Genomic DNA, 26,594 nt, shown 5'->3' with positions numbered 1-26,594 from the left:
CTCCACTATTTGACTGTTGTGCTGCATCAATCAATCAATCAATCAATCAATCAATCAATCAATCAATCAATCAATCAATCAATCAATCAATCAGTGGCTGGCTCAGGTGCAGCTCTTTAACTTACCTAAAAGGGAGGGCGGAGAGAAGACAAGGAAGGTGAATGAGGTGTTCCAATGTGAAATGCCGGAAACACAGAAACACAGACGACACACAACAAGAGGTGGCAATCTATTCATTAATTGCATTTAATCAATGAGCTCATTATCACTCATGCATTGTCCAACAGGTGTTGAAATAATGGGATTAAAAGGGGAGATCCCTTCAGAAAGACAGAAACAATAGCAAAGACAAAAAACACTTTTGGAATCTGCTTTTAGTCAACACATAAGGAAAGGGTGCACCGGTCCTGGAAATACTGCAATACCAGGTCAATGCGTGGAGTGGACAGAGCAAGCTCTATTTCCATCTCCCTGTTCTAAAAATCCATTTAATATATGGTCCCCAGATAGGGGACGTATCAGATATTAAACTGATAAGAACAGATACTACACTTGATCTTAGCCAAAAGGCCGAGAAGCGATAACCCGAACGGGCCGCGCGTTGCCCGAGCCTGCCCGATACTGCTGTTCAGCCCTTGCAGCGATTCAGCCTACTTCTAGGCAATTCCATGGGGCCCTGCAGGCTCACACACTCACAGCTACACGGGAGGTGAATAAAGGCCGGAGAGGAAGCCAGACAGGATTTGCTTCTTTTGCTTGCACCGCAATGCAGTGCTGAAAGAGGAGGAATCTACATAAAAACGCCTTCCTGGCAACGCCCAAATGCCCTGCTGCCATGCAGATAAACACTGGCAGCGGCAGCAAGTGCATGCCCACAGCCACCCCTTGTTCCTTCACACCTTGTATCAGCTGTAATCCAGTCCAGTCCAGTGCTGCCTGCTGAGCAGCACTGACCAACACTGCCTGGGCCCAGGCTTTTATCTCTGAGGCCCCATTATGATGTCAGAAAGCTGGCTCTGGAATCCTGAGGGCTCCACTATGACACGTGCAAAGTTCCGTCTGAACTTTATATAAGACGGTGAGGCTCAGTCAGTCACTCAGTGTTGCCTGAGAGGGCAACACTGCAACAGCCGGCCGCCAGGCTGTCTTTTTTTTGCACAGCTAGTTGCCTCCAGGAGGCCACAAGAGGGAGACAAGGGACTGCAAAATGGAAAATAGGCATCCACCAACTTTACAGACAACTTCTCCTTGCTCCTACAACCTCCATCCTTGCACAGTTTGTTATTCTTCTAGGTAACATAGTAACAAATCCAAATTGCTGCTCTCTTTGTAGGCAAGCAAGGCTTTGTTGCAACTGCAATTCTTACTTCTTCTTGAAATGTAGGGACGACAGTACATTCCATCACATCCATCTAGTGTACACAGGTAGGTCCATTGTGGCGGGCAGGCGAGCGGGCGGGCTGCTTTATTGGCTGTTTGCTGTTCCCCTACTCCACTCCACTATTTGACTGTTGTGCTGCATCAATCAATCAATCAATCAATCAATCAATCAATCAATCAATCAATCAATCAGTGGCTGGCTCAGGTGCAGCTCTTTAACTTACCTAAAAGGGAGGGCGGAGAGAAGACAAGGAAGGTGAATGAGGTGTTCCAATGTGAAATGCCGGAAACACAGAAACACAGACGACACACAACAAGAGGTGGCAATCTATTCATTAATTGCATTTAATCAATGAGCTCATTATCACTCATGCATTGTCCAACAGGTGTTGAAATAATGGGATTAAAAGGGGAGATCCCTTCAGAAAGACAGAAACAATAGCAAAGACAAAAAACACTTTTGGAATCTGCTTTTAGTCAACACATAAGGAAAGGGTGCACCGGTCCTGGAAATACTGCAATACCAGGTCAATGCGTGGAGTGGACAGAGCAAGCTCTATTTCCATCTCCCTGTTCTAAAAATCCATTTAATATATGGTCCCCAGATAGGGGACGTATCAGATATTAAACTGATAAGAACAGATACTACACTTGATCTTAGCCAAAAGGCCGAGAAGCGATAACCCGAACGGGCCGCGCGTTGCCCGAGCCTTCCCGATACTGCTGTTCAGCCCTTGCAGCGATTCAGCCTACTTCTAGGCAATTCCATGGGGCCCTGCAGGCTCACACACTCACAGCTACACGGGAGGTGAATAAAGGCCGGAGAGGAAGCCAGACAGGATTTGCTTCTTTTGCTTGCACCACAATGCAGTGCTGAAAGAGGAGGAATCTACATAAAAACGCCTTCCTGGCAACGCCCAAATGCCCTGCTGCCATGCAGATAAACACTGGCAGCGGCAGCAAGTGCATGCCCACAGCCACCCCTTGTTCCTTCACACCTTGTATCAGCTGTAATCCAGTCCAGTCCAGTGCTGCCTGCTGAGCAGCACTGACCAACACTGCCTGGGCCCAGGCTTTTATCTCTGAGGCCCCATTATGATGTCAGAAAGCTGGCTCTGGAATCCTGAGGGCTCCACTATGACACGTGCAAAGTTCCGTCTGAACTTTATATAAGACGGTGAGGCTCAGTCAGTCACTCAGTGTTGCCTGAGAGGGCAACACTGCAACAGCCGGCCGCCAGGCTGTCTTTTTTTTGCACAGCTAGTTGCCTCCAGGAGGCCACAAGAGGGAGACAAGGGACTGCAAAATGGAAAATAGGCATCCACCAACTTTACAGACAACTTCTCCTTGCTCCTACAACCTCCATCCTTGCACAGTTTGTTATTCTTCTAGGTAACATAGTAACAAATCCAAATTGCTGCTCTCTTTGTAGGCAAGCAAGGCTTTGTTGCAACTGCAATTCTTACTTCTTCTTGAAATGTAGGGACGACAGTACATTCCATCACATCCATCTAGTGTACACAGGTAGGTCCATTGTGGCGGGCAGGCGAGCGGGCGGGCTGCTTTATTGGCTGTTTGCTGTTCCCCTACTCCACTCCACTATTTGACTGTTGTGCTGCATCAATCAATCAATCAATCAATCAATCAATCAATCAATCAATCAATCAATCAATCAATCAATCAATCAGTGGCTGGCTCAGGTGCAGCTCTTTAACTTACCTAAAAGGGAGGGCGGAGAGAAGACAAGGAAGGTGAATGAGGTGTTCCAATGTGAAATGCCGGAAACACAGAAACACAGACGACACACAACAAGAGGTGGCAATCTATTCATTAATTGCATTTAATCAATGAGCTCATTATCACTCATGCATTGTCCAACAGGTGTTGAAATAATGGGATTAAAAGGGGAGATCCCTTCAGAAAGACAGAAACAATAGCAAAGACAAAAAACACTTTTGGAATCTGCTTTTAGTCAACACATAAGGAAAGGGTGCACCGGTCCTGGAAATACCAGGTCAATGCGTGGAGTGGACAGAGCAAGCTCTATTTCCATCTCCCTGTTCTAAAAATCCATTTAATATATGGTCCCCAGATAGGGGACGTATCAGATATTAAACTGATAAGAACAGATACTACACTTGATCTTAGCCAAAAGGCCGAGAAGCGATAACCCGAACGGGCCGCGCGTTGCCCGAGCCTGCCCGATACTGCTGTTCAGCCCTTGCAGCGATTCAGCCTACTTCTAGGCAATTCCATGGGGCCCTGCAGGCTCACACACTCACAGCTACACGGGAGGTGAATAAAGGCCGGAGAGGAAGCCAGACAGGATTTGCTTCTTTTGCTTGCACCACAATGCAGTGCTGAAAGAGGAGGAATCTACATAAAAACGCCTTCCTGGCAACGCCCAAATGCCCTGCTGCCATGCAGATAAACACTGGCAGCGGCAGCAAGTGCATGCCCACAGCCACCCCTTGTTCCTTCACACCTTGTATCAGCTGTAATCCAGTCCAGTCCAGTGCTGCCTGCTGAGCAGCACTGACCAACACTGCCTGGGCCCAGGCTTTTATCTCTGAGGCCCCATTATGATGTCAGAAAGCTGGCTCTGGAATCCTGAGGGCTCCACTATGACACGTGCAAAGTTCCGTCTGAACTTTATATAAGACGGTGAGGCTCAGTCAGTCACTCAGTGTTGCCTGAGAGGGCAACACTGCAACAGCCGGCCGCCAGGCTGTCTTTTTTTTGCACAGCTAGTTGCCTCCAGGAGGCCACAAGAGGGAGACAAGGGACTGCAAAATGGAAAATAGGCATCCACCAACTTTACAGACAACTTCTCCTTGCTCCTACAACCTCCATCCTTGCACAGTTTGTTATTCTTCTAGGTAACATAGTAACAAATCCAAATTGCTGCTCTCTTTGTAGGCAAGCAAGGCTTTGTTGCAACTGCAATTCTTACTTCTTCTTGAAATGTAGGGACGACAGTACATTCCATCACATCCATCTAGTGTACACAGGTAGGTCCATTGTGGCGGGCAGGCGAGCGGGCGGGCTGCTTTATTGGCTGTTTGCTGTTCCCCTACTCCACTCCACTATTTGACTGTTGTGCTGCATCAATCAATCAATCAATCAATCAATCAATCAATCAATCAATCAATCAATCAATCAATCAATCAGTGGCTGGCTCAGGTGCAGCTCTTTAACTTACCTAAAAGGGAGGGCGGAGAGAAGACAAGGAAGGTGAATGAGGTGTTCCAATGTGAAATGCCGGAAACACAGAAACACAGACGACACACAACAAGAGGTGGCAATCTATTCATTAATTGCATTTAATCAATGAGCTCATTATCACTCATGCATTGTCCAACAGGTGTTGAAATAATGGGATTAAAAGGGGAGATCCCTTCAGAAAGACAGAAACAATAGCAAAGACAAAAAACACTTTTGGAATCTGCTTTTAGTCAACACATAAGGAAAGGGTGCACCGGTCCTGGAAATACTGCAATACCAGGTCAATGCGTGGAGTGGACAGAGCAAGCTCTATTTCCATCTCCCTGTTCTAAAAATCCATTTAATATATGGTCCCCAGATAGGGGACTTATCAGATATTAAACTGATAAGAACAGATACTACACTTCCAAAAGGCCGAGAAGCGATAACCCGAACGGGCCGCGCGTTGCCCGAGCCTGCCCGATACTGCTGTTCAGCCCTTGCAGCGATTCAGCCTACTTCTAGGCAATTCCATGGGGCCCTGCAGGCTCACACACTCACAGCTACACGGGAGGTGAATAAAGGCCGGAGAGGAAGCCAGACAGGATTTGCTTCTTTTGCTTGCACCACAATGCAGTGCTGAAAGAGGAGGAATCTACATAAAAACGCCTTCCTGGCAACGCCCAAATGCCCTGCTGCCATGCAGATAAACACTGGCAGCGGCAGCAAGTGCATGCCCACAGCCACCCCTTGTTCCTTCACACCTTGTATCAGCTGTAATCCAGTCCAGTCCAGTGCTGCCTGCTGAGCAGCACTGACCAACACTGCCTGGGCCCAGGCTTTTATCTCTGAGGCCCCATTATGATGTCAGAAAGCTGGCTCTGGAATCCTGAGGGCTCCACTATGACACGTGCAAAGTTCCGTCTGAACTTTATATAAGACGGTGAGGCTCAGTCAGTCACTCAGTGTTGCCTGAGAGGGCAACACTGCAACAGCCGGCCGCCAGGCTGTCTTTTTTTTGCACAGCTAGTTGCCTCCAGGAGGCCACAAGAGGGAGACAAGGGACTGCAAAATGGAAAATAGGCATCCACCAACTTTACAGACAACTTCTCCTTGCTCCTACAAACAACCTCCATCCTTGCACAGTTTGTTATTCTTCTAGGTAACATAGTAACAAATCCAAATTGCTGCTCTCTTTGTAGGCAAGCAAGGCTTTGTTGCAACTGCAATTCTTACTTCTTCTTGAAATGTAGGGACGACAGTACATTCCATCACATCCATCTAGTGTACACAGGTAGGTCCATTGTGGCGGGCAGGCGAGCGGGCGGGCTGCTTTATTGGCTGTTTGCTGTTCCCCTACTCCACTCCACTATTTGACTGTTGTGCTGCATCAATCAATCAATCAATCAATCAATCAATCAATCAATCAATCAATCAATCAGTGGCTGGCTCAGGTGCAGCTCTTTAACTTACCTAAAAGGGAGGGCGGAGAGAAGACAAGGAAGGTGAATGAGGTGTTCCAATGTGAAATGCCGGAAACACAGAAACACAGACGACACACAACAAGAGGTGGCAATCTATTCATTAATTGCATTTAATCAATGAGCTCATTATCACTCATGCATTGTCCAACAGGTGTTGAAATAATGGGATTAAAAGGGGAGATCCCTTCAGAAAGACAGAAACAATAGCAAAGACAAAAAACACTTTTGGAATCTGCTTTTAGTCAACACATAAGGAAAGGGTGCACCGGTCCTGGAAATACTGCAATACCAGGTCAATGCGTGGAGTGGACAGAGCAAGCTCTATTTCCATCTCCCTGTTCTAAAAATCCATTTAATATATGGTCCCCAGATAGGGGACGTATCAGATATTAAACTGATAAGAACAGATACTACACTTGATCTTAGCCAAAAGGCCGAGAAGCGATAACCCGAACGGGCCGCGCGTTGCCCGAGCCTGCCCGATACTGCTGTTCAGCCCTTGCAGCGATTCAGCCTACTTCTAGGCAATTCCATGGGGCCCTGCAGGCTCACACACTCACAGCTACACGGGAGGTGAATAAAGGCCGGAGAGGAAGCCAGACAGGATTTGCTTCTTTTGCTTGCACCACAATGCAGTGCTGAAAGAGGAGGAATCTACATAAAAACGCCTTCCTGGCAACGCCCAAATGCCCTGCTGCCATGCAGATAAACACTGGCAGCGGCAGCAAGTGCATGCCCACAGCCACCCCTTGTTCCTTCACACCTTGTATCAGCTGTAATCCAGTCCAGTCCAGTGCTGCCTGCTGAGCAGCACTGACCAACACTGCCTGGGCCCAGGCTTTTATCTCTGAGGCCCCATTATGATGTCAGAAAGCTGGCTCTGGAATCCTGAGGGCTCCACTATGACACGTGCAAAGTTCCGTCTGAACTTTATATAAGACGGTGAGGCTCAGTCAGTCACTCAGTGTTGCCTGAGAGGGCAACACTGCAACAGCCGGCCGCCAGGCTGTCTTTTTTTTGCACAGCTAGTTGCCTCCAGGAGGCCACAAGAGGGAGACAAGGGACTGCAAAATGGAAAATAGGCATCCACCAACTTTACAGACAACTTCTCCTTGCTCCTACAACCTCCATCCTTGCACAGTTTGTTATTCTTCTAGGTAACATAGTAACAAATCCAAATTGCTGCTCTCTTTGTAGGCAAGCAAGGCTTTGTTGCAACTGCAATTCTTACTTCTTCTTGAAATGTAGGGACGACAGTACATTCCATCACATCCATCTAGTGTACACAGGTAGGTCCATTGTGGCGGGCAGGCGAGCGGGCGGGCTGCTTTATTGGCTGTTTGCTGTTCCCCTACTCCACTCCACTATTTGACTGTTGTGCTGCATCAATCAATCAATCAATCAATCAATCAATCAATCAATCAATCAATCAATCAATCAATCAGTGGCTGGCTCAGGTGCAGCTCTTTAACTTACCTAAAAGGGAGGGCGGAGAGAAGACAAGGAAGGTGAATGAGGTGTTCCAATGTGAAATGCCGGAAACACAGAAACACAGACGACACACAACAAGAGGTGGCAATCTATTCATTAATTGCATTTAATCAATGAGCTCATTATCACTCATGCATTGTCCAACAGGTGTTGAAATAATGGGATTAAAAGGGGAGATCCCTTCAGAAAGACAGAAACAATAGCAAAGACAAAAAACACTTTTGGAATCTGCTTTTAGTCAACACATAAGGAAAGGGTGCACCGGTCCTGGAAATACTGCAATACCAGGTCAATGCGTGGAGTGGACAGAGCAAGCTCTATTTCCATCTCCCTGTTCTAAAAATCCATTTAATATATGGTCCCCAGATAGGGGACGTATCAGATATTAAACTGATAAGAACAGATACTACACTTGATCTTAGCCAAAAGGCCGAGAAGCGATAACCCGAACGGGCCGCGCGTTGCCCGAGCCTGCCCGATACTGCTGTTCAGCCCTTGCAGCGATTCAGCCTACTTCTAGGCAATTCCATGGGGCCCTGCAGGCTCACACACTCACAGCTACACGGGAGGTGAATAAAGGCCGGAGAGGAAGCCAGACAGGATTTGCTTCTTTTGCTTGCACCACAATGCAGTGCTGAAAGAGGAGGAATCTACATAAAAACGCCTTCCTGGCAACGCCCAAATGCCCTGCTGCCATGCAGATAAACACTGGCAGCGGCAGCAAGTGCATGCCCACAGCCACCCCTTGTTCCTTCACACCTTGTATCAGCTGTAATCCAGTCCAGTCCAGTGCTGCCTGCTGAGCAGCACTGACCAACACTGCCTGGGCCCAGGCTTTTATCTCTGAGGCCCCATTATGATGTCAGAAAGCTGGCTCTGGAATCCTGAGGGCTCCACTATGACACGTGCAAAGTTCCGTCTGAACTTTATATAAGACGGTGAGGCTCAGTCAGTCACTCAGTGTTGCCTGAGAGGGCAACACTGCAACAGCCGGCCGCCAGGCTGTCTTTTTTTTGCACAGCTAGTTGCCTCCAGGAGGCCACAAGAGGGAGACAAGGGACTGCAAAATGGAAAATAGGCATCCACCAACTTTACAGACAACTTCTCCTTGCTCCTACAACCTCCATCCTTGCACAGTTTGTTATTCTTCTAGGTAACATAGTAACAAATCCAAATTGCTGCTCTCTTTGTAGGCAAGCAAGGCTTTGTTGCAACTGCAATTCTTACTTCTTCTTGAAATGTAGGGACGACAGTACATTCCATCACATCCATCTAGTGTACACAGGTAGGTCCATTGTGGCGGGCAGGCGAGCGGGCGGGCTGCTTTATTGGCTGTTTGCTGTTCCCCTACTCCACTCCACTATTTGACTGTTGTGCTGCATCAATCAATCAATCAATCAATCAATCAATCAATCAATCAATCAATCAATCAGTGGCTGGCTCAGGTGCAGCTCTTTAACTTACCTAAAAGGGAGGGCGGAGAGAAGACAAGGAAGGTGAATGAGGTGTTCCAATGTGAAATGCCGGAAACACAGAAACACAGACGACACACAACAAGAGGTGGCAATCTATTCATTAATTGCATTTAATCAATGAGCTCATTATCACTCATGCATTGTCCAACAGGTGTTGAAATAATGGGATTAAAAGGGGAGATCCCTTCAGAAAGACAGAAACAATAGCAAAGACAAAAAACACTTTTGGAATCTGCTTTTAGTCAACACATAAGGAAAGGGTGCACCGGTCCTGGAAATACTGCAATACCAGGTCAATGCGTGGAGTGGACAGAGCAAGCTCTATTTCCATCTCCCTGTTCTAAAAATCCATTTAATATATGGTCCCCAGATAGGGGACGTATCAGATATTAAACTGATAAGAACAGATACTACACTTGATCTTAGCCAAAAGGCCGAGAAGCGATAACCCGAACGGGCCGCGCGTTGCCCGAGCCTGCCCGATACTGCTGTTCAGCCCTTGCAGCGATTCAGCCTACTTCTAGGCAATTCCATGGGGCCCTGCAGGCTCACACACTCACAGCTACACGGGAGGTGAATAAAGGCCGGAGAGGAAGCCAGACAGGATTTGCTTCTTTTGCTTGCACCGCAATGCAGTGCTGAAAGAGGAGGAATCTACATAAAAACGCCTTCCTGGCAACGCCCAAATGCCCTGCTGCCATGCAGATAAACACTGGCAGCGGCAGCAAGTGCATGCCCACAGCCACCCCTTGTTCCTTCACACCTTGTATCAGCTGTAATCCAGTCCAGTCCAGTGCTGCCTGCTGAGCAGCACTGACCAACACTGCCTGGGCCCAGGCTTTTATCTCTGAGGCCCCATTATGATGTCAGAAAGCTGGCTCTGGAATCCTGAGGGCTCCACTATGACACGTGCAAAGTTCCGTCTGAACTTTATATAAGACGGTGAGGCTCAGTCAGTCACTCAGTGTTGCCTGAGAGGGCAACACTGCAACAGCCGGCCGCCAGGCTGTCTTTTTTTTGCACAGCTAGTTGCCTCCAGGAGGCCACAAGAGGGAGACAAGGGACTGCAAAATGGAAAATAGGCATCCACCAACTTTACAGACAACTTCTCCTTGCTCCTACAACCTCCATCCTTGCACAGTTTGTTATTCTTCTAGGTAACATAGTAACAAATCCAAATTGCTGCTCTCTTTGTAGGCAAGCAAGGCTTTGTTGCAACTGCAATTCTTACTTCTTCTTGAAATGTAGGGACGACAGTACATTCCATCACATCCATCTAGTGTACACAGGTAGGTCCATTGTGGCGGGCAGGCGAGCGGGCGGGCTGCTTTATTGGCTGTTTGCTGTTCCCCTACTCCACTCCACTATTTGACTGTTGTGCTGCATCAATCAATCAATCAATCAATCAATCAATCAATCAATCAATCAATCAATCAATCAGTGGCTGGCTCAGGTGCAGCTCTTTAACTTACCTAAAAGGGAGGGCGGAGAGAAGACAAGGAAGGTGAATGAGGTGTTCCAATGTGAAATGCCGGAAACACAGAAACACAGACGACACACAACAAGAGGTGGCAATCTATTCATTAATTGCATTTAATCAATGAGCTCATTATCACTCATGCATTGTCCAACAGGTGTTGAAATAATGGGATTAAAAGGGGAGATCCCTTCAGAAAGACAGAAACAATAGCAAAGACAAAAAACACTTTTGGAATCTGCTTTTAGTCAACACATAAGGAAAGGGTGCACCGGTCCTGGAAATACTGCAATACCAGGTCAATGCGTGGAGTGGGACAGAGCAAGCTCTATTTCCATCTCCCTGTTCTAAAAATCCATTTAATATATGGTCCCCAGATAGGGGACGTATCAGATATTAAACTGATAAGAACAGATACTACACTTGATCTTAGCCAAAAGGCCGAGAAGCGATAACCCGAACGGGCCGCGCGTTGCCCGAGCCTGCCCGATACTGCTGTTCAGCCCTTGCAGCGATTCAGCCTACTTCTAGGAAATTCCATGGGGCCCTGCAGGCTCACACACTCACAGCTACACGGGAGGTGAATAAAGGCCGGAGAGGAAGCCAGACAGGATTTGCTTCTTTTGCTTGCACCACAATGCAGTGCTGAAAGAGGAGGAATCTACATAAAAACGCCTTCCTGGCAACGCCCAAATGCCCTGCTGCCATGCAGATAAACACTGGCAGCGGCAGCAAGTGCATGCCCACAGCCACCCCTTGTTCCTTCACACCTTGTATCAGCTGTAATCCAGTCCAGTCCAGTGCTGCCTGCTGAGCAGCACTGACCAACACTGCCTTGGCCCAGGCTTTTATCTCTGAGGCCCCATTATGATGTCAGAAAGCTGGCTCTGGAATCCTGAGGGCTCCACTATGACACGTGCAAAGTTCCGTCTGAACTTTATATAAGACGGTGAGGCTCAGTCAGTCACTCAGTGTTGCCTGAGAGGGCAACACTGCAACAGCCGGCCGCCAGGCTGTCTTTTTTTTTGCACAGCTAGTTGCCTCCAGGAGGCCACAAGAGGGAGACAAGGGACTGCAAAATGGAAAATAGGCATCCACCAACTTTACAGACAACTTCTCCTTGCTCCTACAACCTCCATCCTTGCACAGTTTGTTATTCTTCTAGGTAACATAGTAACAAATCCAAATTGCTGCTCTCTTTGTAGGCAAGCAAGGCTTTGTTGCAACTGCAATTCTTACTTCTTCTTGAAATGTAGGGACGACAGTACATTCCATCACATCCATCTAGTGTACACAGGTAGGTCCATTGTGGCGGGCAGGCGAGCGGGCGGGCTGCTTTATTGGCTGTTTGCTGTTCCCCTACTCCACTCCACTATTTGACTGTTGTGCTGCATCAATCAATCAATCAATCAATCAATCAATCAATCAATCAATCAATCAGTGGCTGGCTGGCTCAGGTGCAGCTCTTTAACTTACCTAAAAGGGAGGGCGGAGAGAAGACAAGGAAGGTGAATGAGGTGTTCCAATGTGAAATGCCGGAAACACAGAAACACAGACGACACACAACAAGAGGTGGCAATCTATTCATTAATTGCATTTAATCAATGAGCTCATTATCACTCATGCATTGTCCAACAGGTGTTGAAATAATGGGATTAAAAGGGGAGATCCCTTCAGAAAGACAGAAACAATAGCAAAGACAAAAAACACTTTTGGAATCTGCTTTTAGTCAACACATAAGGAAAGGGTGCACCGGTCCTGGAAATACTGCAATACCAGGTCAATGCGTGGAGTGGACAGAGCAAGCTCTATTTCCATCTCCCTGTTCTAAAAATCCATTTAATATATGGTCCCCAGATAGGGGACGTATCAGATATTAAACTGATAAGAACAGATACTACACTTGATCTTAGCCAAAAGGCTGAGAAGCGATAACCCGAACGGGCCGCGCGTTGCCCGAGCCTGCCCGATACTGCTGTTCAGCCCTTGCAGCGATTCAGCCTACTTCTAGGCAATTCCATGGGGCCCTGCAGGCTCACACACTCACAGCTACACGGGAGGTGAATAAAGGCCGGAGAGGAAGCCAGACAGGATTTGCTTCTTTTGCTTGCACCACAATGCAGTGCTGAAAGAGGAGGAATCTACATAAAAACGCCTTCCTGGCAACGCCCAAATGCCCTGCTGCCATGCAGATAAACACTGGCAGCGGCAGCAAGTGCATGCCCACAGCCACCCCTTGTTCCTTCACACCTTGTATCAGCTGTAATCCAGTCCAGTCCAGTGCTGCCTGCTGAGCAGCACTGACCAACACTGCCTGGGCCCAGGCTTTTATCTCTGAGGCCCCATTATGATGTCAGAAAGCTGGCTCTGGAATCCTGAGGGCTCCACTATGACACGTGCAAAGTTCCGTCTGAACTTTATATAAGACGGTGAGGCTCAGTCAGTCACTCAGTGTTGCCTGAGAGGGCAACACTGCAACAGCCGGCCGCCAGGCTGTCTTTTTTTTGCACAGCTAGTTGCCTCCAGGAGGCCACAAGAGGGAGACAAGGGACTGCAAAATGGAAAATAGGCATCCACCAACTTTACAGACAACTTCTCCTTGCTCCTACAACCTCCATCCTTGCACAGTTTGTTATTCTTCTAGGTAACATAGTAACAAATCCAAATTGCTGCTCTCTTTGTAGGCAAGCAAGGCTTTGTTGCAACTGCAATTCTTACTTCTTCTTGAAATGTAGGGACGACAGTACATTCCATCACATCCATCTAGTGTACACAGGTAGGTCCATTGTGGCGGGCAGGCGAGCGGGCGGGCTGCTTTATTGGCTGTTTGCTGTTCCCCTACTCCACTCCACTATTTGACTGTTGTGCTGCATCAATCAATCAATCAATCAATCAATCAATCAATCAATCAATCAATCAATCAGTGGCTGGCTCAGGTGCAGCTCTTTAACTTACCTAAAAGGGAGGGCGGAGAGAAGACAAGGAAGGTGAATGAGGTGTTCCAATGTGAAATGCCGGAAACACAGAAACACAGACGACACACAACAAGAGGTGGCAATCTATTCATTAATTGCATTTAATCAATGAGCTCATTATCACTCATGCATTGTCCAACAGGTGTTGAAATAATGGGATTAAAAGGGGAGATCCCTTCAGAAAGACAGAAACAATAGCAAAGACAAAAAACACTTTTGGAATCTGCTTTTAGTCAACACATAAGGAAAGGGTGCACCGGTCCTGGAAATACTGCAATACCAGGTCAATGCGTGGAGTGGACAGAGCAAGCTCTATTTCCATCTCCCTGTTCTAAAAATCCATTTAATATATGGTCCCCAGATAGGGGACGTATCAGATATTAAACTGATAAGAACAGATACTACACTTGATCTTAGCCAAAAGGCCGAGAAGCGATAACCCGAACGGGCCGCGCGTTGCCCGAGCCTGCCCGATACTGCTGTTCAGCCCTTGCAGCGATTCAGCCTACTTCTAGGCAATTCCATGGGGCCCTGCAGGCTCACACACTCACAGCTACACGGGAGGTGAATAAAGGCCGGAGAGGAAGCCAGACAGGATTTGCTTCTTTTGCTTGCACCACAATGCAGTGCTGAAAGAGGAGGAATCTACATAAAAACGCCTTCCTGGCAACGCCCAAATGCCCTGCTGCCATGCAGATAAACACTGGCAGCGGCAGCAAGTGCATGCCCACAGCCACCCCTTGTTCCTTCACACCTTGTATCAGCTGTAATCCAGTCCAGTCCAGTGCTGCCTGCTGAGCAGCACTGACCAACACTGCCTGGGCCCAGGCTTTTATCTCTGAGGCCCCATTATGATGTCAGAAAGCTGGCTCTGGAATCCTGAGGGCTCCACTATGACACGTGCAAAGTTCCGTCTGAACTTTATATAAGACGGTGAGGCTCAGTCAGTCACTCAGTGTTGCCTGAGAGGGCAACACTGCAACAGCCGGCCGCCAGGCTGTCTTTTTTTTGCACAGCTAGTTGCCTCCAGGAGGCCACAAGAGGGAGACAAGGGACTGCAAAATGGAAAATAGGCATCCACCAACTTTACAGACAACTTCTCCTTGCTCCTACAACCTCCATCCTTGCACAGTTTGTTATTCTTCTAGGTAACATAGTAACAAATCCAAATTGCTGCTCTCTTTGTAGGCAAGCAAGGCTTTGTTGCAACTGCAATTCTTACTTCTTCTTGAAATGTAGGGACGACAGTACATTCCATCACATCCATCTAGTGTACACAGGTAGGTCCATTGTGGCGGGCAGGCGAGCGGGCGGGCTGCTTTATTGGCTGTTTGCTGTTCCCCTACTCCACTCCACTATTTGACTGTTGTGCTGCATCAATCAATCAATCAATCAATCAATCAATCAATCAATCAATCAATCAATCAATCAGTGGCTGGCTCAGGTGCAGCTCTTTAACTTACCTAAAAGGGAGGGCGGAGAGAAGACAAGGAAGGTGAATGAGGTGTTCCAATGTGAAATGCCGGAAACACAGAAACACAGACGACACACAACAAGAGGTGGCAATCTATTCATTAATTGCATTTAATCAATGAGCTCATTATCACTCATGCATTGTCCAACAGGTGTTGAAATAATGGGATTAAAAGGGGAGATCCCTTCAGAAAGACAGAAACAATAGCAAAGACAAAAAACACTTTTGGAATCTGCTTTTAGTCAACACATAAGGAAAGGGTGCACCGGTCCTGGAAATACTGCAATACCAGGTCAATGCGTGGAGTGGACAGAGCAAGCTCTATTTCCATCTCCCTGTTCTAAAAATCCATTTAATATATGGTCCCCAGATAGGGGACGTATCAGATATTAAACTGATAAGAACAGATACTACACTTGATCTTAGCCAAAAGGCCGAGAAGCGATAACCCGAACGGGCCGCGCGTTGCCCGAGCCTGCCCGATACTGCTGTTCAGCCCTTGCAGCGATTCAGCCTACTTCTAGGCAATTCCATGGGGCCCTGCAGGCTCACACACTCACAGCTACACGGGAGGTGAATAAAGGCCGGAGAGGAAGCCAGACAGGATTTGCTTCTTTTGCTTGCACCACAATGCAGTGCTGAAAGAGGAGGAATCTACATAAAAACGCCTTCCTGGCAACGCCCAAATGCCCTGCTGCCATGCAGATAAACACTGGCAGCGGCAGCAAGTGCATGCCCACAGCCACCCCTTGTTCCTTCACACCTTGTATCAGCTGTAATCCAGTCCAGTCCAGTGCTGCCTGCTAAGCAGCACTGACCAACACTGCCTGGGCCCAGGCTTTTATCTCTGAGGCCCCATTATGATGTCAGAAAGCTGGCTCTGGAATCCTGAGGGCTCCACTATGACACGTGCAAAGTTCCGTCTGAACTTTATATAAGACGGTGAGGCTCAGTCAGTCACTCAGTGTTGCCTGAGAGGGCAACACTGCAACAGCCGGCCGCCAGGCTGTCTTTTTTTTGCACAGCTAGTTGCCTCCAGGAGGCCACAAGAGGGAGACAAGGGACTGCAAAATGGAAAATAGGCATCCACCAACTTTACAGACAACTTCTCCTTGCTCCTACAACCTCCATCCTTGCACAGTTTGTTATTCTTCTAGGTAACATAGTAACAAATCCAAATTGCTGCTCTCTTTGTAGGCAAGCAAGGCTTTGTTGCAACTGCAATTCTTACTTCTTCTTGAAATGTAGGGACGACAGTACATTCCATCACATCCATCTAGTGTACACAGGTAGGTCCATTGTGGCGGGCAGGCGAGCGGGCGGGCTGCTTTATTGGCTGTTTGCTGTTCCCCTACTCCACTCCACTATTTGACTGTTGTGCTGCATCAATCAATCAATCAATCAATCAATCAATCAATCAATCAATCAATCAATCAATCAATCAATCAGTGGCTGGCTCAGGTGCAGCTCTTTAACTTACCTAAAAGGGAGGGCGGAGAGAAGACAAGGAAGGTGAATGAGGTGTTCCAATGTGAAATGCCGGAAACACAGAAACACAGACGACACACAACAAGAGGTGGCAATCTATTCATTAATTGCATTTAATCAATGAGCTCATTATCACTCATGCATTGTCCAACAGGTGTTGAAATAATGGGATTAAAAGGGGAGATCCCTTCAGAAAGACAGAAACAATAGCAAAGACAAAAAACACTTTTGGAATCTGCTTTTAGTCAACACATAAGGAAAGGGTGCACCGGTCCTGGAAATACTGCAATACCAGGTCAATGCGTGGAGTGGACAGAGCAAGCTCTATTTCCATCTCCCTGTTCTAAAAATCCATTTAATATATGGTCCCCAGATAGGGGACGTATCAGATATTAAACTGATAAGAACAGATACTACACTTGATCTTAGCCAAAAGGCCGAGAAGCGATAACCCGAACGGGCCGCGCGTTGCCCGAGCCTGCCCGATACTGCTGTTCAGCCCTTGCAGCGATTCAGCCTACTTCTAGGAAATTCCATGGGGCCCTGCAGGCTCACACACTCACAGCTACACGGGAGGTGAATAAAGGCCGGAGAGGAAGCCAGACAGGATTTGCTTCTTTTGCTTGCACCACAATGCAGTGCTGAAAGAGGAGGAATCTACATAAAAACGCCTTCCTGGCAACGCCCAAATGCCCTGCTGCCATGCAGATAAACACTGGCAGCGGCAGCAAGTGCATGCCCACAGCCACCCCTTGTTCCTTCACACCTTGTATCAGCTGTAATCCAGTCCAGTCCAGTGCTGCCTGCTGAGCAGCACTGACCAACACTGCCTTGGCCCAGGCTTTTATCTCTGAGGCCCCATTATGATGTCAGAAAGCTGGCTCTGGAATCCTGAGGGCTCCACTATGACACGTGCAAAGTTCCGTCCTGAACTTTATATAAGACGGTGAGGCTCAGTCAGTCACTCAGTGTTGCCTGAGAGGGCAACACTGCAACAGCCGGCCGCCAGGCTGTCTTTTTTTTGCACAGCTAGTTGCCTCCAGGAGGCCACAAGAGGGAGACAAGGGACTGCAAAATGGAAAATAGGCATCCACCAACTTTACAGACAACTTCTCCTTGCTCCTACAACCTCCATCCTTGCACAGTTTGTTATTCTTCTAGGTAACATAGTAACAAATCCAAATTGCTGCTCTCTTTGTAGGCAAGCAAGGCTTTGTTGCAACTGCAATTCTTACTTCTTCTTGAAATGTAGGGACGACAGTACATTCCATCACATCCATCTAGTGTACACAGGTAGGTCCATTGTGGCGGGCAGGCGAGCGGGCGGGCTGCTTTATTGGCTGTTTGCTGTTCCCCTACTCCACTCCACTATTTGACTGTTGTGCTGCATCAATCAATCAATCAATCAATCAATCAATCAATCAATCAATCAATCAATCAATCAGTGGCTGGCTCAGGTGCAGCTCTTTAACTTACCTAAAAGGGAGGGCGGAGAGAAGACAAGGAAGGTGAATGAGGTGTTCCAATGTGAAATGCCGGAAACACAGAAACACAGACGACACACAACAAGAGGTGGCAATCTATTCATTAATTGCATTTAATCAATGAGCTCATTATCACTCATGCATTGTCCAACAGGTGTTGAAATAATGGGATTAAAAGGGGAGATCCCTTCAGAAAGACAGAAACAATAGCAAAGACAAAAAACACTTTTGGAATCTGCTTTTAGTCAACACATAAGGAAAGGGTGCACCGGTCCTGGAAATACTGCAATACCAGGTCAATGCGTGGAGTGGACAGAGCAAGCTCTATTTCCATCTCCCTGTTCTAAAAATCCATTTAATATATGGTCCCCAGATAGGGGACGTATCAGATATTAAACTGATAAGAACAGATACTACACTTGATCTTAGCCAAAAGGCCGAGAAGCGATAACCCGAACGGGCCGCGCGTTGCCCGAGCCTGCCCGATACTGCTGTTCAGCCCTTGCAGCGATTCAGCCTACTTCTAGGCAATTCCATGGGGCCCTGCAGGCTCACACACTCACAGCTACACGGGAGGTGAATAAAGGCCGGAGAGGAAGCCAGACAGGATTTGCTTCTTTTGCTTGCACCACAATGCAGTGCTGAAAGAGGAGGAATCTACATAAAAACGCCTTCCTGGCAACGCCCAAATGCCCTGCTGCCATGCAGATAAACACTGGCAGCGGCAGCAAGTGCATGCCCACAGCCACCCCTTGTTCCTTCACACCTTGTATCAGCTGTAATCCAGTCCAGTCCAGTGCTGCCTGCTGAGCAGCACTGACCAACACTGCCTGGGCCCAGGCTTTTATCTCTGAGGCCCCATTATGATGTCAGAAAGCTGGCTCTGGAATCCTGAGGGCTCCACTATGACACGTGCAAAGTTCCGTCTGAACTTTATATAAGACGGTGAGGCTCAGTCAGTCACTCAGTGTTGCCTGAGAGGGCAACACTGCAACAGCCGGCCGCCAGGCTGTCTTTTTTTTGCACAGCTAGTTGCCTCCAGGAGGCCACAAGAGGGAGACAAGGGACTGCAAAATGGAAAATAGGCATCCACCAACTTTACAGACAACTTCTCCTTGCTCCTACAACCTCCATCCTTGCACAGTTTGTTATTCTTCTAGGTAACATAGTAACAAATCCAAATTGCTGCTCTCTTTGTAGGCAAGCAAGGCTTTGTTGCAACTGCAATTCTTACTTCTTCTTGAAATGTAGGGACGACAGTACATTCCATCACATCCATCTAGTGTACACAGGTAGGTCCATTGTGGCGGGCAGGCGAGCGGGCGGGCTGCTTTATTGGCTGTTTGCTGTTCCCCTACTCCACTCCACTATTTGACTGTTGTGCTGCATCAATCAATCAATCAATCAATCAATCAATCAATCAATCAATCAATCAATCAATCAATCAGTGGCTGGCTCAGGTGCAGCTCTTTAACTTACCTAAAAGGGAGGGCGGAGAGAAGACAAGGAAGGTGAATGAGGTGTTCCAATGTGAAATGCCGGAAACACAGAAACACAGACGACACACAACAAGAGGTGGCAATCTATTCATTAATTGCATTTAATCAATGAGCTCATTATCACTCATGCATTGTCCAACAGGTGTTGAAATAATGGGATTAAAAGGGGAGATCCCTTCAGAAAGACAGAAACAATAGCAAAGACAAAAAACACTTTTGGAATCTGCTTTTAGTCAACACATAAGGAAAGGGTGCACCGGTCCTGGAAATACTGCAATACCAGGTCAATGCGTGGAGTGGACAGAGCAAGCTCTATTTCCATCTCCCTGTTCTAAAAATCCATTTAATATATGGTCCCCAGATAGGGGACGTATCAGATATTAAACTGATAAGAACAGATACTACACTTGATCTTAGCCAAAAGGCCGAGAAGCGATAACCCGAACGGGCCGCGCGTTGCCCGAGCCTGCCCGATACTGCTGTTCAGCCCTTGCAGCGATTCAGCCTACTTCTAGGCAATTCCATGGGGCCCTGCAGGCTCACACACTCACAGCTACACGGGAGGTGAATAAAGGCCGGAGAGGAAGCCAGACAGGATTTGCTTCTTTTGCTTGCACCACAATGCAGTGCTGAAAGAGGAGGAATCTACATAAAAACGCCTTCCTGGCAACGCCCAAATGCCCTGCTGCCATGCAGATAAACACTGGCAGCGGCAGCAAGTGCATGCCCACAGCCACCCCTTGTTCCTTCACACCTTGTATCAGCTGTAATCCAGTCCAGTCCAGTGCTGCCTGCTGAGCAGCACTGACCAACACTGCCTGGGCCCAGGCTTTTATCTCTGAGGCCCCATTATGATGTCAGAAAGCTGGCTCTGGAATCCTGAGGGCTCCACTATGACACGTGCAAAGTTCCGTCTGAACTTTATATAAGACGGTGAGGCTCAGTCAGTCACTCAGTGTTGCCTGAGAGGGCAACACTGCAACAGCCGGCCGCCAGGCTGTCTTTTTTTTGCACAGCTAGTTGCCTCCAGGAGGCCACAAGAGGGAGACAAGGGACTGCAAAATGGAAAATAGGCATCCACCAACTTTACAGACAACTTCTCCTTGCTCCTACAACCTCCATCCTTGCACAGTTTGTTATTCTTCTAGGTAACATAGTAACAAATCCAAATTGCTGCTCTCTTTGTAGGCAAGCAAGGCTTTGTTGCAACTGCAATTCTTACTTCTTCTTGAAATGTAGGGACGACAGTACATTCCATCACATCCATCTAGTGTACACAGGTAGGTCCATTGTGGCGGGCAGGCGAGCGGGCGGGCTGCTTTATTGGCTGTTTGCTGTTCCCCTACTCCACTCCACTATTTGACTGTTGTGCTGCATCAATCAATCAATCAATCAATCAATCAGTGGCTGGCTCAGGTGCAGCTCTTTAACTTACCTAAAAGGGAGGGCGGAGAGAAGACAAGGAAGGTGAATGAGGTGTTCCAATGTGAAATGCCGGAAACACAGAAACACAGACGACACACAACAAGAGGTGGCAATCTATTCATTAATTGCATTTAATCAATGAGCTCATTATCACTCATGCATTGTCCAACAGGTGTTGAAATAATGGGATTAAAAGGGGAGATCCCTTCAGAAAGACAGAAACAATAGCAAAGACAAAAAACACTTTTGGAATCTGCTTTTAGTCAACACATAAGGAAAGGGTGCACCGGTCCTGGAAATACTGCAATACCAGGTCAATGCGTGGAGTGGACAGAGCAAGCTCTATTTCCATCTCCCTGTTCTAAAAATCCATTTAATATATGGTCCCCAGATAGGGGACGTATCAGATATTAAACTGATAAGAACAGATACTACACTTGATCTTAGCCAAAAGGCCGAGAAGCGATAACCCGAACGGGCCGCGCGTTGCCCGAGCCTGCCCGATACTGCTGTTCAGCCCTTGCAGCGATTCAGCCTACTTCTAGGCAATTCCATGGGGCCCTGCAGGCTCACACACTCACAGCTACACGGGAGGTGAATAAAGGCCGGAGAGGAAGCCAGACAGGATTTGCTTCTTTTGCTTGCACCACAATGCAGTGCTGAAAGAGGAGGAATCTACATAAAAACGCCTTCCTGGCAACGCCCAAATGCCCTGCTGCCATGCAGATAAACACTGGCAGCGGCAGCAAGTGCATGCCCACAGCCACCCCTTGTTCCTTCACACCTTGTATCAGCTGTAATCCAGTCCAGTCCAGTGCTGCCTGCTGAGCAGCACTGACCAACACTGCCTGGGCCCAGGCTTTTATCTCTGAGGCCCCATTATGATGTCAGAAAGCTGGCTCTGGAATCCTGAGGGCTCCACTATGACACGTGCAAAGTTCCGTCTGAACTTTATATAAGACGGTGAGGCTCAGTCAGTCACTCAGTGTTGCCTGAGAGGGCAACACTGCAACAGCCGGCCGCCAGGCTGTCTTTTTTTTGCACAGCTAGTTGCCTCCAGGAGGCCACAAGAGGGAGACAAGGGACTGCAAAATGGAAAATAGGCATCCACCAACTTTACAGACAACTTCTCCTTGCTCCTACAACCTCCATCCTTGCACAGTTTGTTATTCTTCTAGGTAACATAGTAACAAATCCAAATTGCTGCTCTCTTTGTAGGCAAGCAAGGCTTTGTTGCAACTGCAATTCTTACTTCTTCTTGAAATGTAGGGACGACAGTACATTCCATCACATCCATCTAGTGTACACAGGTAGGTCCATTGTGGCGGGCAGGCGAGCGGGCGGGCTGCTTTATTGGCTGTTTGCTGTTCCCCTACTCCACTCCACTATTTGACTGTTGTGCTGCATCAATCAATCAATCAATCAATCAATCAATCAATCAATCAATCAATCAATCAGTGGCTGGCTCAGGTGCAGCTCTTTAACTTACCTAAAAGGGAGGGCGGAGAGAAGACAAGGAAGGTGAATGAGGTGTTCCAATGTGAAATGCCGGAAACACAGAAACACAGACGACACACAACAAGAGGTGGCAATCTATTCATTAATTGCATTTAATCAATGAGCTCATTATCACTCATGCATTGTCCAACAGGTGTTGAAATAATGGGATTAAAAGGGGAGATCCCTTCAGAAAGACAGAAACAATAGCAAAGACAAAAAACACTTTTGGAATCTGCTTTTAGTCAACACATAAGGAAAGGGTGCACCGGTCCTGGAAATACTGCAATACCAGGTCAATGCGTGGAGTGGACAGAGCAAGCTCTATTTCCATCTCCCTGTTCTAAAAATCCATTTAATATATGGTCCCCAGATAGGGGACGTATCAGATATTAAACTGATAAGAACAGATACTACACTTGATCTTAGCCAAAAGGCCGAGAAGCGATAACCCGAACGGGCCGCGCGTTGCCCGAGCCTGCCCGATACTGCTGTTCAGCCCTTGCAGCGATTCAGCCTACTTCTAGGCAATTCCATGGGGCCCTGCAGGCTCACACACTCACAGCTACACGGGAGGTGAATAAAGGCCGGAGAGGAAGCCAGACAGGATTTGCTTCTTTTGCTTGCACCACAATGCAGTGCTGAAAGAGGAGGAATCTACATAAAAACGCCTTCCTGGCAACGCCCAAATGCCCTGCTGCCATGCAGATAAACACTGGCAGCGGCAGCAAGTGCATGCCCACAGCCACCCCTTGTTCCTTCACACCTTGTATCAGCTGTAATCCAGTCCAGTCCAGTGCTGCCTGCTGAGCAGCACTGACCAACACTGCCTGGGCCCAGGCTTTTATCTCTGAGGCCCCATTATGATGTCAGAAAGCTGGCTCTGGAATCCTGAGGGCTCCACTATGACACGTGCAAAGTTCCGTCTGAACTTTATATAAGACGGTGAGGCTCAGTCAGTCACTCAGTGTTGCCTGAGAGGGCAACACTGCAACAGCCGGCCGCCAGGCTGTCTTTTTTTTGCACAGCTAGTTGCCTCCAGGAGGCCACAAGAGGGAGACAAGGGACTGCAAAATGGAAAATAGGCATCCACCAACTTTACAGACAACTTCTCCTTGCTCCTACAACCTCCATCCTTGCACAGTTTGTTATTCTTCTAGGTAACATAGTAACAAATCCAAATTGCTGCTCTCTTTGTAGGCAAGCAAGGCTTTGTTGCAACTGCAATTCTTACTTCTTCTTGAAATGTAGGGACGACAGTACATTCCATCACATCCATCTAGTGTACACAGGTAGGTCCATTGTGGCGGGCAGGCGAGCGGGCGGGCTGCTTTATTGGCTGTTTGCTGTTCCCCTACTCCACTCCACTATTTGACTGTTGTGCTGCATCAATCAATCAATCAATCAATCAATCAATCAATCAATCAATCAATCAATCAGTGGCTGGCTCAGGTGCAGCTCTTTAACTTACCTAAAAGGGAGGGCGGAGAGAAGACAAGGAAGGTGAATGAGGTGTTCCAATGTGAAATGCCGGAAACACAGAAACACAGACGACACACAACAAGAGGTGGCAATCTATTCATTAATTGCATTTAATCAATGAGCTCATTATCACTCATGCATTGTCCAACAGGTGTTGAAATAATGGGATTAAAAGGGGAGATCCCTTCAGAAAGACAGAAACAATAGCAAAGACAAAAAACACTTTTGGAATCTGCTTTTAGTCAACACATAAGGAAAGGGTGCACCGGTCCTGGAAATACTGCAATACCAGGTCAATGCGTGGAGTGGACAGAGCAAGCTCTATTTCCATCTCCCTGTTCTAAAAATCCATTTAATATATGGTCCCCAGATAGGGGACGTATCAGATATTAAACTGATAAGAACAGATACTACACTTGATCTTAGCCAAAAGGCCGAGAAGCGATAACCCGAACGGGCCGCGCGTTGCCCGAGCCTGCCCGATACTGCTGTTCAGCCCTTGCAGCGATTCAGCCTACTTCTAGGCAATTCCATGGGGCCCTGCAGGCTCACACACTCACAGCTACACGGGAGGTGAATAAAGGCCGGAGAGGAAGCCAGACAGGATTTGCTTCTTTTGCTTGCTCCACAATGCAGTGCTGAAAGAGGAGGAATCTACATAAAAACGCCTTCCTGGCAACGCCCAAATGCCCTGCTGCCATGCAGATAAACACTGGCAGCGGCAGCAAGTGCATGCCCACAGCCACCCCTTGTTCCTTCACACCTTGTATCAGCTGTAATCCAGTCCAGTCCAGTGCTGCCTGCTGAGCAGCACTGACCAACACTGCCTGGGCCCAGGCTTTTATCTCTGAGGCCCCATTATGATGTCAGAAAGCTGGCTCTGGAATCCTGAGGGCTCCACTATGACACGTGCAAAGTTCCGTCTGAACTTTATATAAGACGGTGAGGCTCAGTCAGTCACTCAGTGTTGCCTGAGAGGGCAACACTGCAACAGCCGGCCGCCAGGCTGTCTTTTTTTTGCACAGCTAGTTGCCTCCAGGAGGCCACAAGAGGGAGACAAGGGACTGCAAAATGGAAAATAGGCATCCACCAACTTTACAGACAACTTCTCCTTGCTCCTACAACCTCCATCCTTGCACAGTTTGTTATTCTTCTAGGTAACATAGTAACAAATCCAAATTGCTGCTCTCTTTGTAGGCAAGCAAGGCTTTGTTGCAACTACAATTCTTACTTCTTCTTGAAATGTAGGGACGACAGTACATTCCATCACATCCATCTAGTGTACACAGGTAGGTCCATTGTGGCGGGCAGGCGAGCGGGCGGGCTGCTTTATTGGCTGTTTGCTGTTCCCCTACTCCACTCCACTATTTGACTGTTGTGCTGCATCAATCAATCAATCAATCAATCAATCAATCAATCAATCAATCAATCAATCAATCAGTGGCTGGCTCAGGTGCAGCTCTTTAACTTACCTAAAAGGGAGGGCGGAGAGAAGACAAGGAAGGTGAATGAGGTGTTCCAATGTGAAATGCCGGAAACACAGAAACACAGACGACACACAACAAGAGGTGGCAATCTATTCATTAATTGCATTTAATCAATGAGCTCATTATCACTCATGCATTGTCCAACAGGTGTTGAAATAATGGGATTAAAAGGGGAGATCCCTTCAGAAAGACAGAAACAATAGCAAAGACAAAAAACACTTTTGGAATCTGCTTTTAGTCAACACATAAGGAAAGGGTGCACCGGTCCTGGAAATACTGCAATACCAGGTCAATGCGTGGAGTGGACAGAGCAAGCTCTATTTCCATCTCCCTGTTCTAAAAATCCATTTAATATATGGTCCCCAGATAGGGGACGTATCAGATATTAAACTGATAAGAACAGATACTACACTTGATCTTAGCCAAAAGGCCGAGAAGCGATAACCCGAACGGGCCGCGCGTTGCCCGAGCCTGCCCGATACTGCTGTTCAGCCCTTGCAGCGATTCAGCCTACTTCTAGGCAATTCCATGGGGCCCTGCAGGCTCACACACTCACAGCTACACGGGAGGTGAATAAAGGCCGGAGAGGAAGCCAGACAGGATTTGCTTCTTTTGCTTGCACCACAATGCAGTGCTGAAAGAGGAGGAATCTACATAAAAACGCCTTCCTGGCAACGCCCAAATGCCCTGCTGCCATGCAGATAAACACTGGCAGCGGCAGCAAGTGCATGCCCACAGCCACCCCTTGTTCCTTCACACCTTGTATCAGCTGTAATCCAGTCCAGTCCAGTGCTGCCTGCTGAGCAGCACTGACCAACACTGCCTGGGCCCAGGCTTTTATCTCTGAGGCCCCATTATGATGTCAGAAAGCTGGCTCTGGAATCCTGAGGGCTCCACTATGACACGTGCAAAGTTCCGTCTGAACTTTATATAAGACGGTGAGGCTCAGTCAGTCACTCAGTGTTGCCTGAGAGGGCAACACTGCAACAGCCGGCCGCCAGGCTGTCTTTTTTTTGCACAGCTAGTTGCCTCCAGGAGGCCACAAGAGGGAGACAAGGGACTGCAAAATGGAAAATAGGCATCCACCAACTTTACAGACAACTTCTCCTTGCTCCTACAACCTCCATCCTTGCACAGTTTGTTATTCTTCTAGGTAACATAGTAACAAATCCAAATTGCTGCTCTCTTTGTAGGCAAGCAAGGCTTTGTTGCAACTGCAATTCTTACTTCTTCTTGAAATGTAGGGACGACAGTACATTCCATCACATCCAT

The 26,594-nt window shown here is 47.7% G+C and overlaps 18 non-coding genes across 18 annotated transcripts; all 18 read right to left on the bottom strand.

The window, feature by feature from the left end:
- Positions 1–391: 391 nt before the first annotated feature.
- LOC142724164 (U2 spliceosomal RNA) lies at positions 392–582 on the bottom strand. Its single transcript, XR_012876004.1, has one exon. It is a non-coding gene; the product is annotated as a U2 spliceosomal RNA (small nuclear RNA).
- A 1,288-nt stretch (positions 583–1,870) lies between these two features.
- LOC142724163 (U2 spliceosomal RNA) lies at positions 1,871–2,061 on the bottom strand. Its single transcript, XR_012876003.1, has one exon. It is a non-coding gene; the product is annotated as a U2 spliceosomal RNA (small nuclear RNA).
- A 1,304-nt stretch (positions 2,062–3,365) lies between these two features.
- On the bottom strand, positions 3,366–3,548 carry LOC142724139 (U2 spliceosomal RNA). Its single transcript, XR_012875983.1, has one exon. It is a non-coding gene; the product is annotated as a U2 spliceosomal RNA (small nuclear RNA).
- Positions 3,549–4,848: 1,300 nt separating this feature from the next.
- LOC142724141 (U2 spliceosomal RNA) lies at positions 4,849–5,031 on the bottom strand. The gene has a single exon (XR_012875984.1). It is a non-coding gene; the product is annotated as a U2 spliceosomal RNA (small nuclear RNA).
- Positions 5,032–6,323: 1,292 nt separating this feature from the next.
- On the bottom strand, positions 6,324–6,514 carry LOC142724161 (U2 spliceosomal RNA). The gene has a single exon (XR_012876002.1). It is a non-coding gene; the product is annotated as a U2 spliceosomal RNA (small nuclear RNA).
- A 1,296-nt stretch (positions 6,515–7,810) lies between these two features.
- Positions 7,811–8,001, bottom strand: LOC142724159 (U2 spliceosomal RNA). The gene has a single exon (XR_012876000.1). It is a non-coding gene; the product is annotated as a U2 spliceosomal RNA (small nuclear RNA).
- Positions 8,002–9,289: 1,288 nt separating this feature from the next.
- LOC142724158 (U2 spliceosomal RNA) lies at positions 9,290–9,480 on the bottom strand. The gene has a single exon (XR_012875999.1). It is a non-coding gene; the product is annotated as a U2 spliceosomal RNA (small nuclear RNA).
- A 1,292-nt stretch (positions 9,481–10,772) lies between these two features.
- LOC142724081 (U2 spliceosomal RNA) lies at positions 10,773–10,964 on the bottom strand. Its single transcript, XR_012875930.1, has one exon. It is a non-coding gene; the product is annotated as a U2 spliceosomal RNA (small nuclear RNA).
- Positions 10,965–12,253: 1,289 nt separating this feature from the next.
- LOC142724133 (U2 spliceosomal RNA) lies at positions 12,254–12,444 on the bottom strand. Its single transcript, XR_012875977.1, has one exon. It is a non-coding gene; the product is annotated as a U2 spliceosomal RNA (small nuclear RNA).
- A 1,288-nt stretch (positions 12,445–13,732) lies between these two features.
- LOC142724157 (U2 spliceosomal RNA) lies at positions 13,733–13,923 on the bottom strand. The gene has a single exon (XR_012875998.1). It is a non-coding gene; the product is annotated as a U2 spliceosomal RNA (small nuclear RNA).
- Positions 13,924–15,215: 1,292 nt separating this feature from the next.
- LOC142724156 (U2 spliceosomal RNA) lies at positions 15,216–15,406 on the bottom strand. The gene has a single exon (XR_012875997.1). It is a non-coding gene; the product is annotated as a U2 spliceosomal RNA (small nuclear RNA).
- Positions 15,407–16,706: 1,300 nt separating this feature from the next.
- Positions 16,707–16,897, bottom strand: LOC142724155 (U2 spliceosomal RNA). The gene has a single exon (XR_012875996.1). It is a non-coding gene; the product is annotated as a U2 spliceosomal RNA (small nuclear RNA).
- Positions 16,898–18,190: 1,293 nt separating this feature from the next.
- Positions 18,191–18,381, bottom strand: LOC142724154 (U2 spliceosomal RNA). Its single transcript, XR_012875995.1, has one exon. It is a non-coding gene; the product is annotated as a U2 spliceosomal RNA (small nuclear RNA).
- Positions 18,382–19,677: 1,296 nt separating this feature from the next.
- Positions 19,678–19,868, bottom strand: LOC142724153 (U2 spliceosomal RNA). The gene has a single exon (XR_012875994.1). It is a non-coding gene; the product is annotated as a U2 spliceosomal RNA (small nuclear RNA).
- A 1,264-nt stretch (positions 19,869–21,132) lies between these two features.
- Positions 21,133–21,323, bottom strand: LOC142724152 (U2 spliceosomal RNA). Its single transcript, XR_012875993.1, has one exon. It is a non-coding gene; the product is annotated as a U2 spliceosomal RNA (small nuclear RNA).
- Positions 21,324–22,611: 1,288 nt separating this feature from the next.
- On the bottom strand, positions 22,612–22,802 carry LOC142724150 (U2 spliceosomal RNA). The gene has a single exon (XR_012875992.1). It is a non-coding gene; the product is annotated as a U2 spliceosomal RNA (small nuclear RNA).
- Positions 22,803–24,090: 1,288 nt separating this feature from the next.
- Positions 24,091–24,281, bottom strand: LOC142724149 (U2 spliceosomal RNA). The gene has a single exon (XR_012875991.1). It is a non-coding gene; the product is annotated as a U2 spliceosomal RNA (small nuclear RNA).
- Positions 24,282–25,573: 1,292 nt separating this feature from the next.
- LOC142724147 (U2 spliceosomal RNA) lies at positions 25,574–25,764 on the bottom strand. Its single transcript, XR_012875989.1, has one exon. It is a non-coding gene; the product is annotated as a U2 spliceosomal RNA (small nuclear RNA).
- Positions 25,765–26,594: the final 830 nt, after the last annotated feature.

Source organism: Rhinoderma darwinii, unplaced genomic scaffold (genome assembly GCF_050947455.1).
Source record: "Rhinoderma darwinii isolate aRhiDar2 unplaced genomic scaffold, aRhiDar2.hap1 Scaffold_572, whole genome shotgun sequence".
Classification (NCBI taxonomy): Eukaryota; Metazoa; Chordata; class Amphibia; order Anura; family Rhinodermatidae; genus Rhinoderma; species Rhinoderma darwinii.
Note: the sequence above shows the minus strand (reverse complement) of the source record. Positions and strands in the feature narration are given on the sequence as shown.